Source organism: Equus caballus, chromosome 15 (genome assembly GCF_041296265.1).
Source record: "Equus caballus isolate H_3958 breed thoroughbred chromosome 15, TB-T2T, whole genome shotgun sequence".
In the NCBI taxonomy this organism is placed as follows: Eukaryota; Metazoa; Chordata; class Mammalia; order Perissodactyla; family Equidae; genus Equus; species Equus caballus.
In genome coordinates this window covers 44,410,302-44,423,658 of record NC_091698.1, presented here as the reverse complement: position 1 = coordinate 44,423,658, position 13,357 = coordinate 44,410,302, and the positions used below count along the sequence as shown (strand labels likewise).

The 13,357-nt window shown below is 41.7% G+C and overlaps 1 protein-coding gene and 1 long non-coding RNA gene across 16 annotated transcripts in view; both read left to right on the top strand.

Moving 5' to 3' along the window:
- Positions 1-13,357, top strand: part of MTHFD2 (methylenetetrahydrofolate dehydrogenase (NADP+ dependent) 2, methenyltetrahydrofolate cyclohydrolase) — an 86,732-nt gene that overhangs the window by 39,368 nt on the left and 34,007 nt on the right. For 4 of the 15 annotated variants that reach the window (XM_070235297.1, XM_070235294.1, XM_070235298.1 and 1 more), the window contains one exon: positions 1,483-1,609. The exons of the other annotated variants lie outside the window; for them this stretch is intronic. The gene's annotated coding sequence lies outside the window, so the exon portion shown is untranslated. The remainder of the gene's footprint in view (positions 1-1,482; positions 1,610-13,357) is intronic. 15 annotated transcript variants of the gene reach the window in all.
- On the top strand, positions 4,810-8,068 carry LOC111768059 (uncharacterized). Its single transcript, XR_002800056.2, has 2 exons — positions 4,810-4,942; positions 5,039-8,068. It is a non-coding gene; the product is annotated as an uncharacterized lncRNA (long non-coding RNA).

Genomic DNA, 13,357 nt, shown 5'->3' with positions numbered 1-13,357 from the left:
TGATCCAAATTTATTTACAGACAACTCCATGGAAACCCCAAGATTCTAGCAGGTGGCAGTAGGTCTAGGGGGAGAATGATGTCACAGAGCAGGCAGTTCAAAGGTACGAGACAGCCAATAGGGCGGCCAGATTCCCCACAAGAAGATGGGATTGGGTGGAGGGAGTCGGGGGAGAGCTACAGCAGCACCTGCATGGCTGAGCTCTGGGGAGGTGACATCCTAGGAGCCACATGTGCTAGTCTCTCTTCCCCAGGCTCTTATGTTAGGGAATCCTCTCAAGGTTCCTTATAGATGTTCATTAATGTAAGTAACTCATAGTTCTTTGTATTCTATGAATTATACTTTATAACATATATGGTACATTAGTAATTACATGTACAGTTAGTTAATATCCTTAGAGAGGAAGGAAAAGGACATCTAGGTTGACCTATTACCGTTGTTCTGAAATCCTACTGGGTGATCTAACGGTGAACTTACTGCAGGTTTTAAGGAGCAAAGGAAAGGATTGGCAGCTCCTTCTCTAACTTGGTGAAAGCGTAGGGTGAGGTTTGTTGAGTGCCCCTTGTGGGGAATGATGTGGTTCAAGGCTCTTCTCTTTGAGTTTCTTCTCCTTGAATCCTACCTTCCTTGGACTGGGCTGGGCCGGGTTGGACTTGCATCTCTCTGCTGCTCCCCTTTTCTTTTGTCTGCATTATAGGCCTTGTTTCTGGGACCAGCCTCGCCCTTGCATCTCCCCCTCCTGGGTGTTACTTCCTTTCAATCCCAGCAGCAGAGGTCTTCTTTCCAGTGCCTGATGCTTCTGAAAATGGCGTCTGCCCATTAGAAGCAGATGCCAGAGAGCCAGGGACACAGCTGAGGGCAGAGCTCTTCTCTTCCAGCCTTGAGTTGCAATTCTTTTGCCCATAATTTGCTCCCTCTGGCTCCTTGGGCCACACAGGCCTCCTGCCATCCCGCGCTTTTATACATGAGAGGCATTCGGGGTCCTCCCCTTTCCTTCTCCTCTGAGTGTATCCAGTGTGGCAGTTGCTGTAGCCTCCTCCCTCTTGGAAACAGCCACTGTAGAACATTGGGCCTCTAGGGTTCTCTGTCGGCCATGGTTGTGTGCAAGGCCGAGCAACATGCAGAGGAGAATAGTGAGAGAAAGAGGAGGACATTCGTGGAGAATAGGGAAGAGGCAAGGTGAAAGGGACAGGAAAACAGCTGTCTGTGGATTTTTTGGCCTTGAGAAACAGGTGGACACATTTTGCCCTCATTTGTATTAAGAGAACAGAAAATTCAGTATATAGCTTTTCAGTTTGCTGGGTAGTCCTGCAACAGCCGCAGTTTCTGTCCACTAAAGAGAATAATCTTAAATCACTTTCTGTCACTTTGTTTTGTGTGATATTACATGATTTATGTTATTCATTGGTAATTGTGTAGAATATGGGTTGTTTTCAAATGCTCTGGGTCTTTCTCCGTGTTTCTCCTGGTTGTGTTTTTAAGGATCCAGCGTTGGAAGACAGATGACATGCTGTTCTCCTGCTGATTCTTCATTTGGAAGCGTCACGAACTAACTTGACCTGAAGGGTTCTGTGGAGAAACTTACGAGGGGTCTGTGAGAAGCATTGTGGTGAGTTGCACGGTGCCCTCACGCCTAAGGAGCAGATGTCTGCAGTGCACCCGGCTGGCCTGGGAGCCTCTGCTTTTGTGCCCCTGCTTAGTACTCTTCTCTCTAACCACTCTGGTGACTGGGAGACAGTGGGCGAGGGCTGAGTTGCTGCTGATTTGTATGTGGAGTCAGCTGATTTGGGGAGGAAATCTGTGGATCTAGTCATTTTCCATGGTTGTAAGCATTTTGGATGCCTAAGTGGACCTATCTGGGGACTATTCTAGTGTGAGTGTTTAGGAGGTGTGTGATCCAAGATGCCAGGATTCCACGAGTAGATACCTGCTAGATGGGACCTCCAAAGACACACATTTCATTTATAGGAATATTTTTCCTGTTAAGAAATGTTAGTGTTATGAGTGATGGCGTGGGGTGCTTACCCGAGGAGAAATTGTGAAGGGTGTTGCAGTGTAGAGCTATAGCTTGAGCTCATGAAATCTTCGAAGGGTTTTGCCTCTCAGCTTCGTACCTCAGTTAGCCTACTTCCATGATATGAGGATGTAACGTGAGGCTAACAACATATTCACAAGTGAGACCAGTCTCTCTCTTCTCTATGTCATGTGGAAATGAGGGGAATCCGGAGCTAATGCAGGTTAGGGTGGGTAGCGTAAGATTGGGGGAGCTGTGGTAAGACAAATTCTCGTAGCAGTAGAATGTTTACACATGAATATATTCACTTTCCACTTCCAGTCTGTTTAGGCAAACCCTCACTTGGGCCTTTTCTGGTTCCCAGCCTCTATAACCACTTTCTCTCTATAGTTCCAGCCATGTATTCTTAGCATGCAGCCTAAGCATCATGTTACCTGTAAAAGAATATTAAGTGTATCAGGAAGCACCCCACAAGATAGAATCCAATGCTTTGGAACTTAGCATCAAGCCCTAGGCTCACAGGAAAACTTTTTTTTATAGTTAGGGTACTGTCTTGTCCCACAGACCCACTTCATGCGTTTCGTACCCATGAGGATAACTGAGACTTGTCTTCGTGTAACACACCCTGTCCATCTACCCCTGAGGCTCCTCTTTACTCTCCCCATTGTCCCTTTTTGATTCAATTAAGGACTGGCATCCCTCAAACTCCTCCATGTTCCCTCGGGCCCTACCAGGTACTGGCAATTTTGTTAGTGTCAACTGCTTAGCTGTTTCGTGCTCCAAGTATTCCTTTCTCCTATATTTTCCATTCCAGCATCCTACATACCTGTTAAGGCCTTCTTTTCTTTAGGTTGGATTCACATCTCTGAAGGCCTACACTTTGCTCATTCCCGTACTTTCTGGAAACTCTGTCATGCTTAAGTCTAGATTTTCTTGTGTCAACTGAGATGTTCCCACCCCAGCTTGTGTCATTTAGCAAATTGGAAGTGCAAGACCCATATAGCCTTTCTAGATTCTGAGTGATTTATGTCACATTCTGTGTAGTCATGTCTGTAGATATCTGTGCCCTATGTACTTTTAGGCCAGTGCATGCCTATCGTGTATTATTTTTCATAGATTCCAAAGGAATATTTTATGATGTAGCACCAAACTTGAATGTGCCACGCTGTAAGTTTGCTAACTCTGCTGTGCTAACTTACGTTGTTCTTTTTTCAAATAGCAACTTACTAATATTGACCCATTTTTAGTTATGCAGAAGATTTCTGAATTGTAAATGCTGGGGGATTTGGACTTTGTTAGACTATGACTGTGTTAGAAATGTTAAAGAGTGTGGTCTTTTTACCTGTTCATTCATTCCTTTATTCCAGAACTCTCACCCTCCATTTACCTAGCTCTCAAATGGTTGTGAAGATTATTAACAGTGTTTCTAAGGTATTTTCAGAAATTAGAAAGTAAAAAGTAAAAATCATTTGCTGTTACAATTATTTACAGGTTAATCTGAAATTTAGTGTCCCTTCTGCCTTCAGTCATATGGTAGGACATGCTGTCCTTTGCTGTTCCACTTGTAGCTGAATTCAGAGTTTTTCTAACAGGGACAGCTCCCTGTGCCTGATATTGTGTGTAAATCTTAGCCTTGAGCTCCACTCTTACCGCTCTCAGTCATTTTTTGGAATTTTCTAAATATACATACCATCACCCTTTAGCATGATACCTGGCACAGGCTAGGAATCCAATAAAAGTTTCACTCTAAGTGGGAGTGTAGATGGTTAGAATGTTTTTGGAGGGTAATTAGAGAGTACTTTTCAAAATTTTTAGTTTGTATATCCTTCTTTCCAGCAGTTCTACTTCTAGAAATTTAACAGTAGCTGTATTCATGCACGAGGATGTTCACATTGCAGTCTGTCTGTATCAGAGGGCAAAAAAAAAATGAAAACAACTAAAAGTCCATCAATATTGGACTCATTATATAAATTATGGTAATTATAGTCAATGGAATACTATGCAAGCGTTAAAAAGAATACAATGGGTTCCAGCCCGGTGGCACAGCAAAGTTCACAAAATCTACCTCGGCAGCCCAGGGTTTGCCCGTTTGGATCCCAGGTGTGGACCTAGGCACTGCTTCTCAAGCTGTGCTGTGGCAGGTCCCACATATAAAATAGAGGAATATGGGCACGGATGTTAGCTCAGGGCCACTCTTCATCAACAAAGAGGAGGATTGGTAGCAAATGTTAGCTTAGGGCTAATCTTCCTCAAAAAAAAAAAAAAAAGAATGGATGTATGAATAAATTGACTGGAAAGTTCAGTGTCCAAGACAGATTGTAGAATATGTAGAGTATGATGCTTTTGTATGAAATAGAGGATATGCATATAGGTACAAAGAAATATTTATATAAAATATACAATGAGTAAATGTAAGCACTTGGAAAATATCTGGAAGAATCACATAAGGACCTGTGGGAGTGGGACTTCAGTTTTCATTCCATGTCTTTCTTGTTTGAAATCTCAAGTCAGTGACAAACATGCCGTCGACAAGTGTGTACTGATGACTTCTTAGCATTCAGGACTGCACTGGCTTATGAGGGATACAGAAGGGCTGGCCATCTGTGTCTTAGGCCTTGTTTGTGGAGACGTTTGCTCTGTTTTGTTGCCTTGTATCTGTTTTGAAGATGGGAAAGAAGGAAAAAGGGGAGTACAGGTGGTTACTAGGTGGGGTTGAAGAAGGGGAGCAGCAAGATGCCAAGCAGAGCAGAGGGGACCCACTGTGTGGGCTGTGAATTCCGTTCTCAGGGAGCCTCATTCTACACAAGGAGACAGTCTAACGTCAAATGTGGCTCACAAAAAGTGTGTTAATAGGTGGAAAGACTATCTCGCAGTTGGACAATGGATGTCTGGGACTCGATCCTTGCTTTCAAAGTTCCCTTGAAAAAGGTAAGCAAAAGTTAATTTAGTTTGTTTCAGAAATCTGAATTCACCATGTGGAACTCTGGACCTCACCCTGTCTCACTCCATTTTCCCTTTTTATAGGTAAATATTTTGTAATATCCCTTCTACTCTCCTGAAGTGATATTCGTAGATGTTTAAAACCTGCTTCCATACTTAATTTCAATGCTCTAACTACAATATTAAGAACAAATAAAAGTAGTTTATAATAAAGTAATAGGTATTCACATTTCTATATGTCAGTGTTTGAGTATGACCTTTAAATATAAAGAAATGATTTCTCAGTTACTTGCACTGTCAATGCCAAAGCTGCCCATGCTCACTGATCTGGGTGGGTATGTTGCCTTAGTGGCAGGAGTTTCAGTGATTGTGAGCAGCGCTTAGCAGATTTCCAAAGAAAACAAAGTACAGTGTTCTCTTGGATGATAAGGTGACAGCTATCCTGGAAATTCGATGTACATGAAAACTGCAAAGAGAACCATTGTATTTATTTGTGAAATGGAGTTAAGTTCTAAGGTTTAGATATTTATGAACAGTTTTTTCACCTATATGGAAGTTAAATAGGACTTTGAATAGTCATCCAGGTGTGAGACCCATTTGTGGGACTGTTCTGAATTTGGTAAGATGTCTGGTATCCATGACCCTCACGCACTGAATGCCAATAAGACGCCTTCCATCCAATCATCACAACCTAAAAAAAATGCCCTGGATCAGCAAGATCAGAATTTCAGCTTGGAAACTCTGAAGAATTATATTTCTGCTTGAACTAAGAAAGGAATAGGTGGGGAAAGCACTTGACTGTCATAAAAAATATGAGAAGAGATTCCATGTCTCATTACCCTGCACAGTGTGGATTCGCGTCAGGAAGAGCCCACTTTGACTGTATTGGGAATTTATTTAATTTATCTCTCATAGGTCAGGGGTGGTTTTTCACCTACTCTGTCAATTCTTCTGCATCTCTGGGCTTAAACTTTAGTGATTTCTTAAAGATAAGCAAATGGTTCTAATTCACATCTGGCAACACCAAGTTAACATCCTAACTACTTCACAATCTTTGTTGAATGAGTGAACTGACGGCCCACCCCCACCCACATTGGCCGTACCTGTGAATTTCCTCTTATGTTCCTCCTCCTCTACGGGATTGTCCTCACTCCTCAGTCCCTGCTCCACCGTCTCTGCAAGGGGATCCTGAGGTTCCCCCGGGTCTCTGCTTAGCCTCTTTTCTGCAAGGACATCAGCAGGGAGAAGCAGGAAGACTCTTCAGTCTCCTTTCCTCTGCACAGCCAACGTCTTTCCTGTGTGACGTGGTTATAGGAAGCCTCTTCTAGTTCTGTGTGCACAAGGTGTTCTCTTCAGTGTTGGGACTGTTTAAGGCGCCATCAAGGGGATTGCGAAGCTGCAGGGCCACTCCCAGTGCAGTCCCTGTTCACGCAGTAGAGGTAGGGAGATGAATGACCCCTGCGTGGCAGTGGAATGGGACAAGGTGTCCTGGGTGTTTGACGGAAGTCACCCAGGGCAAAGGTACCTCAGTACCTGGCAGTTGAGTGTCAGGCACACTGGACTGTCAAGTAGCAAATGTTAAGAGTCACAGAAATGCCACAGCAGAAATGCCTAGGAATGGAAAGGAGGGGGAAATGACAACAGACAGGGTTAATCAAGGAAGGCTTCCTAAGCGGTTTGTGACTAAATGAGTTACCTCAGGTTGGCTGTTGTTCAGATAGCTGGAGATGGTAATGATCCTCCAGCTCCAAGTCTGGAAGAAACTGACAGGAGAGATTGTACGCCTTGTTGTAATTGATACAGTCTTCAAACCTTTCACAATGTTCTGTGGAAGACTCAGCATCATAGATCTGTCAGATCTCTCTAAGTTAATTTATAAATTTAACATCATCTCAAATCATCTGATTCCAAAGCTCATATAGAAAAAGAAACTTACATAGCCAGGAAAATTCTGAAAGAGAAGAATAACGGTGTAAGGAAGTGATGTAGCTGTACCAGAAATTAAGCCATGTTAAAAGTGTTGCTGGAGCACAGGGGATTTTTAGGGCAGTGAAGCTAATCTGTCTGATATAGGGGTAAATACATGTCATTATGCTGGGAGCCGTGGCTGCATCATTTGATCGGCTGTTTGACAGGGTCCAGCCGATTAACGCCGAGGGGTGCAGGGTCGCCCCTTGATGAAGAATAACTGGCCAGCCCCTCACATAGTTCTGAAACCTGTGCTGCTTCTAATTGCCCTTCATTCCTTTTCCTTTCTTAACCTCCAGTTTTCACTCCTTTGGGTGGCTGCTTGGGAGGCACTACCTCCCGGGAGAATTAAATATAGTAAGAGAATGTGACCACCTGCAGGTAACTTTCAAGATATTTTTCTGAGAGCTAATTTCGTTTGATGCAGTTAATTAATGGAGGAACACACAGTCCCTTTTGAGACAAGCAGAAAGCAATCCTGCCCAGATAAGATGTCGAATTAGGTTTGTAGCCTCCATCTGGTTAATGTTTCCTTCTTCCTCCAGTTCTTTGTCTAAATATATATGCATCGTCCTTTCAAGTTTGCTGGTTAATTGGATGATCAGGAAGTATCTATATATTATGCTTGACCTTCTGCTTTCTGTTAAAATGTTATGGAAGTTTTCTCCTAAAAGACAAAGGAATGCTTTCAGCCCCTAAGGGACGTGGGAATTTAAAGATGTTTAACTACCTGCTGAGAACACAAATAGCCCTGGGGATAAGATACCCTGGAGTTGCCATTAACCATCTACACTAATGGCGTAAATGATTGAGGGAGGCAGGGATGGCTACACCAGGATGTAAACAGACGGAATGCTGTCCTGTCCGGAGGCCTGGACCTTCTCTCTTTGATTTAACTTTACCATGAATTACAACAGATGTCTAGGTACCTATCTCTTTTAGCTTAGAGACAACAAACACTAGTTAACTGCGGAGAAGACTACCATTAACCTTATGCTCTATAGAATAGAATGCTAATAAATATTCTTGTGCTCATTTTTTACTTCCTTATCTCTCTGAGAATATTTGTAGAGCTATTTCTGTACTAATCCTGAAAAATATAAAAACGACACTTGTGCACAGTAAAGTTGGACTTGCTAACACCAACCCAAGTCTCACGTCCCATTCATTTCCCTCATTGCGCCGACGCCGTCCATCCCTCAGGAACCTGGACTCAGCCGGGACGGGACTCCAGCATCATTATACATTGGCCAAAATCCATCGAATACACAACACAGAGTGACCCGTGATGTGAGCTATGGACTTTGATTGACAATGATGGGTTGATGTTGGTTCATTGATCCTAACACATGGGGCACACTGGTATGGAACGTTGATGGTGGGGAAGGCTGTGTGGGGTGAAGGAGAAAGGGTTAGAGTGGGAACTCTCTACTTTCTGCTCCGTTCTGCTTTGAAGCTAAAACTGCTCTAAAAATTAGTCTATTTGTTTTTTATTTTTTATTTTTGTGTGAGGAAGATTGGCCCTGAGCTAATATCTGCTGCCAATCTTCCTCTTTTGGCTTGAGCTAGATTCTGCCGAGCTAACGTCTGTGCCAGTCTTCCTCTTTTTTATGTGGGATGTTGCCACAGTGTGGCTTGATGAGCAGTGCTAGGTCTGTGGCCTGGATCCGAAACTGCGAAGACCAGGCCGCCAAAGTGGAGCACATGAACTTAACTGCTAAGCCACCAAGCTGGTCCCCTCCAGTAGTTTTTTAAAAGATGTGTTGCTGGCCCTTGAATAACTAAACAGATCAGTGGAACAGAGCACATAAATAAAACAAATGCATAAAAGAATATTTAGCAATAAGAGCCATCCTTCATTTATTTAGATATTCTAGGAGTATTTATAAGTGCCTACTCATAGGCACTGTGCTTGGAGCTGGAGGTACAGTGGTGGACAACATTGATGTGGTCCCTGCCTTCTGGGAGTTTACAGTCTGGTTGGGAACCCACATGAAACAAATACAGAAATAAATCTGTAGACGTGAGCTTATTTTCTTCCCTCTAATCTCTGGAAGAAAGGATGGTAAACTAGCTCATAACCTCCAGAAGAGTGAAAACTTTCCTCTGAATCACACTGTATGTTAGCATCACAGGGCTTGAATGAATGGACAATATAAGAAAGGATTTTAAGCACACATTTGCTCTTTCTTACCTCATTCTCTCTGACAGAGTTTGGAAAAAAATCTTGCTGCAGAAGAATGTTTTTACCCCTTGGACCGTTTTAGCAAAATCTGAGAGCAGAATGAAGAACTTGGACTGATTATTGATGTAACACACACTCGCCACTAATACAAACCAGACGTAAATGGAACCCTTAGTGAAAAGAAACTTCTTCTTTCTGGTAGTATGATAACTCACAGTAATTCAGTAGTTATAATCCTGGCCTTCCTTCATGGGTAATAGTTCAGAAAGGGAGCCAAGTGGCTTCCTTAATTACACTTTTCTAATTGTTATAAAAAAGAGATTAAAGACATGAATTGAACTATAATATGTAGCTATAGGCTCTGTTTGTGCTTAAGAAATTCTGTAAACTTCTATGTTCTATATTTTCAAAGTAAAGTAAACTTTTAGTGAGAAAAGTAGTAGCCTAAAAGGAAAGACAGGGATATCCATGATGTCTTTAGTACTTATTTTGAGCAGTTGTCAGAGCACGTGTAAGCGTCTCAGTAGAAGACAGTTCTCTTAAGTTTTATGCTTGCTTTTCCTAATATCTTTGGACACAATAGAGAAACCCATATGTTCTGTTGGCCCATGTGGCATTATCAGTGGGAAAGAATTATCCTCCTTCTGAGCAGTTCCACGGCCTTGGAAACAATAACAGTAATGTCTGTTAACATTTGTACAGGCCTACCTCACAGATATCGCAGGTTCTGTCCCAGAGCAGTGAATAAAGTGAATATTGCAATAAAGCGAGTCGCACAAATTTTGTGGATACCTAGTATCTTTAAAAGTTATATTTACACTATACTATAGTCTCTGAACTGTGCATTAGCATTATGTCTAAAAAAATGTATGTACCTTAATTGAAAAACGTACTTTATTGCTATAAATGCTAACCATCATCTGAGCCTTCAGCAAGTTGTAATCGTGTTGCTGATGGAGGGTCTTGTAAGAAATGCAGCGTCTGTGAAGCACGGTAGAGCGAAGCACAGTACAGTGAGGTAGGCCTGTACAGCAGCTGCCATTTAAAAAGTGCGTGCACACACGTTAAGTCAGTGAATCCGCACAGCAGGCCTTTGCTGATGAAGTGGGAGTGGTACTAACGTCCCCTCCTGAGTGCTTCCTCTGCACTGAGCCCGGAGCATAGATGGTGACAGAGATTCATTTCACAGATGATGAAACTGAGGCCCAGAAAAGGAAGAATTGAAACTTGAACTCAGTTATTCCTCTTACTTTTTTTTTTTACTGTTGTAAAATATACATAATTAATAACTATCATTTTAATGATTTATAAGTGTACAGTTCAGTGGCATTAAGTGCATTCACGATTTTGTGCAACCATCACCACTGCTTGTAACCAAAAGGTTTTCATCATCCTCAACAAAAGCTCTGTAACCGTTAAAAAAAAACCCGTTTCCCCTCCCCCCAGCCCCTAGTAACCTCTATTCTACTTCATGTCTCCATGAATTTGCCTATTCTAGGTACCTCATATTAGCAGATCAAACAATATTTGTCCTTTGGTGTCTGGTTTATTTCGCAGAACATAATGTTTTCAGGGTTCATCCATGTTGTAGCATGTAACGAAATGTCATTCCTTTTTATTGCTGAATAATACTCCATTGTGTGTATACACCATGTTTTATTTTTCATCTGTTGATGGACACTTGGGTTGTTTCCACCTTGTGACTCTTGTAAATCAAACTGGTGTGAACATCGTGTACAAATATTTGTTCAAATGCCTACTTTTACTTCTTTTAGAGGTATAGGTAGGAGCAGACATGTTGGATCATACGGGAATTCTATGTTTAACCTTGGAGTAACCACCAAAATTTTTCCACAATGTCTTCTTGTTTTTAAACAATTATGACAAATTTTAAGTATTTGCAGAAGCAAACGTAATGGTGTGGTGTTCACTGTATACCCATGAACTCATCCATCTTTACTATGTATCAGCTGATTACTGTCGTGTTTCATCTGTACCCCTACCTGTTTCACCCCATTCCATCATATTTTGAAGAAGATCCCAATATCATATGATTTCACCTGTCTATTTTTGGTGTGTATATTCAAGATATAGGACTTTTACTCCTTGATATCATTCATTAGTATTAAATATCTGGTCAGTGGTCAAATTTGCAGTTGTCTCCTAAATGTCATTAAAAATTGCTTTAAGAGTTTGAATTAGATTCAAGTTAGATCCATACTTTGCATTTGATTGTTAGGTCTATGAAGTCTTATTTAATGTGTAAGTACTCTCTCCATGTCTCTCACTTTCTTTTTTATTTTCCATTGAATTTATTTATTTTTTATTATTTTTTATGTGGAATATTAGCCCTGAGCTAACATCTGCCAATCCTCCTCTTTTTGCTAAGGAAGACTGGCCCTGAGCTAACATCTGTGCCCATCTTCCTTTATTTTATATGTGGGACACTGCCTCAGCATGGCTTGACAAGCAGTGCGTAGGTCCATACCCGAGATCCAAACCGCGAACCCTGGGCCACTGAAGTGGAATGTGTGAACTTAACCACTATGCCACCGGGCTGGCCCCCCCTTCAATTTATTTTTTGAGGAAAACTAGGTAGTTTGTCCCATCTGAAGACTGCATTAAAAAAATACAAAAGTGAATGAACATAATGGATAATGCTTTAAGAGAAACAAAAAAAAAGGAGGAAATTTTTTAAATCAATAAGACGATAAAAAGAATTCTGGAGAAATGGCAAATATAAAAGATAAGCAGAAAAGCCAGGACAATTCTGAAAAGCATAATTCAAACACATGTAAGAATTTAGCGTGCCATAAAAGTGACACTTCAAATCAGAGGGACAGGTTAGTCAGTGAATTGTGATACATTCATGTAGGATATATATCATTTCTCCAGAAGGATCCGCAGCGTGGCAAAAGTAAATGTGTCTAAGGGAGAGGGAAATGCGTGACTGGAAAACTTGGGGAAAAGGGTGAATTTCCATTGAATCTCCTTTTGTACCTTTCTCGTATTCTATCCTGGGAATCTATTAACTCTGAAATCTGACTGCCTGAGTTCAAACCCCAGCTCTCCCAACTGCTAGCTTTTCACCTTGGGCAAATTCTTGACACTCTCCAAGCCTGTCTCCTTATCTTTGAAATGGGGTGAGTGACTTAGGGGGTGCTTCCTGACACAATATAAACTCTCAATAAATACACACACTACAATACGGATGAACTTTGAAAACATTCTGCTAAGTGAAAGAAGCCAGACACAAAGGTCATGTATTGTGGTATATGTCATATGTATGAAATGTCCAGAAAAGACAACTCCAGCGAGACAGAAAACAGATGAGTGGTTTCCTGGGGCTGGTGTAGAGAGAAGGGAATGAGGAGTGACTGCTAATGGTTAAAGGGGTTTCTTCTTGCAGTGATGAAAATGTGGTGAGTTAGATAATGATGCTGGTTGCACAATCTTGTGACTATATGAAATGCCACTGTATTTGCAGTTTCAAAAGGTGAATTTTATGGTACATGAACTATATCTCAATAAAAATAATTTTTAGAATGTGAATTACCAGTATTCCGGTGGTAAGTATATGTTGGAATCTCTCCCCCCACTACACTCCATTCCCTTTTTTGCCCCCTCCACTCTAACCCTGCTCACTCCCTCACGGTTCCCCACAATGCCTCCCAGGAGCACCTTTGGACCCTTGGTCAGCTGTGTCCTGTGCTGTTGGAATGGCAATCCAGTGCACACGTGTGCCCACCACTCTCTCTGTATGATGGACGTTTCCAGCCAATTATTCTTGTGTGCTTTGGATGATGGCAATGTTTAGAGAAGGCCACACGCACCTGAGTGGATTGAGGGTGATATGGCGGGCCCTGCAATTAATAGTTACTAACAGACATTTTTCTGAAAAAGATATGCAAATGGCCAACAGGTGCATGAAAAGATGTTCAACATCACTAATCATTAGGGAAATTCAAATCAAAACCACAATGAGATACCACCTCCTGCCTGTCAGAATGGCTGTTATTAAAAATACAGCCAATAACAAGTGTTGGAAGGATGTGGAGAAACAGGAACCCTCACATGGTGCTGGTCGGAATGTAAATTGGTACAACCACTATGGAAAACAGTATGGAGATTACTCAAAAAGTTAAAAATAGAACTATCATATGATCCAACTATTCCATTTCTGGTTATGTATCCAAAGAACATGAAAACACTAATTCAAAAAGATACATGCACCTCTCTGTGAATTGCAT